Source organism: Rattus norvegicus, chromosome 4 (assembly GCF_036323735.1).
Source record: "Rattus norvegicus strain BN/NHsdMcwi chromosome 4, GRCr8, whole genome shotgun sequence".
Taxonomy (NCBI): Eukaryota; Metazoa; Chordata; class Mammalia; order Rodentia; family Muridae; genus Rattus; species Rattus norvegicus.
Window position 1 is genome coordinate 101,434,601 of NC_086022.1, and position 1,611 is coordinate 101,436,211.

A 1,611-nucleotide genomic window follows, 5' to 3' on the forward strand; every position below is an offset into this window, starting at 1 on the left:
TTTCAGCCCATGTGTGTTTTTTAGTTGATGACTTAGTCTCTGAAAGCTTACAGTGGTCCAGTGGACATGACTCTGTTGGTCCTCCTGTGGAGTTCTTGTCCCCGTCAGTATGTTCAGTCCTTCCCTCAGGTCTTTCATAAGATTCTGTGACCTCTGTGCAATGTTTGGATGTGGGTATCTTTGAGTAGAAGTTAGACTCAAACAAATAAAATAGCCAAATTTAAAAATGGCATATATTAGCAATTAGATGTAGGGTTAGTGAAAATCTTTTCCCTAAGTATAGGCTGTTCTGCTATTCAATCTTATTGAAAATGTCTTTTGCCTTACAGAGCTTTTCAGTTTCAAGAGGTCCCATTTATCAATTTCTGGTTGTAAGGTCTGAGCCATTGGTGTTCTGTTCAGGACATTTTCCATGTGCAAATGCATTCAAGACCATTTTCCACTCTTCCTTTTATTACATTCAGTGCAACTGGTTTTATGTTGAGCTCCTTGATCCACATGGACTTGAGCTTTGTGTAGGGCTTCAAATATGGATTAATTTAGTCTTCTACATGCAGACCGCTATTTTGAAAAGACCAATCTTCTGGAAGATGCTTTCTTTTCCCACTATTTGGTTTCAGTTCTTTGGTAAAAGTTCAAAGATCTGTACATGTGTAGATTTATTTCTGTGTCTTCTATTTGATTTAGTTGATCATCCTGCCTATCTCTGTATTAATATGCAGTTTTTATCATTGTTCCTTTCTAGTACAGTTTGATATCAAGGATAGTGATTCCTCCAGAATTTCTTTCATTGTTCAAAATTGTTGTGGCTACCCTGTTTTGTTGCTGTTGGTGGTGAGGGTTGTGGTTGTGGTGGTTTTGTGCATGTGTGCATGTGTGCACGTGTGTGTGTATGTGTGTGTGTGTGTGTGTGTGTGTGTGTTTCCATATGAAGTTGAGATTGCCAATCAATACTGCTCCTGAGCAAATGTCAAAAAGTTGCTTTAAAATTTCACAATAACACAAGAACACCTGCTCTGCTCTGTACATAGCAGTGTAATTTGTAGTAGCCAGAAAGAGGAAGCAATCCTTATCTCCATCAACCAACCAATAGATTCAAAATGTGGTCTTTTTACTCAATGGAACACTTTTCAATCTATTAAAAACAAGGACATCATGAATTTTGCAGGCAAATGGATGGAACTAGAAAATATCTTCCTTAGTGAAGTAACCTAAACCCATAAGAACATGCATAATATGGCCTCACTAATATATAGATATTAGCCAAAAGGTAGAGAATTCCCATGATCCAGCATCAGACCCTTAGAATTTAAACACGAAGGAAACTGCAAATGAGGATGCTTAATCCCACTTAGAAGTAGGAGTATAATAATGGAATGTAGAGGGAGGTATATGGATGGGAAACAGGAGGGAAATGGGGAGGGCACAAAATCAGGAATGGGGAAAGTCTGGAGAGAAACCCAGAGAGACAGGGAAATAAAGGGAAATATGCAACTTCCTGGGATAAGGGCTGGCAAAAACTCTTGAAAGTACCAGAGACCTGGGATTGGGGAGGCTCTCAAGACACAATGTGGGTGACATTGGCTGAAATGCCCAAAAGTTGGGGTAATG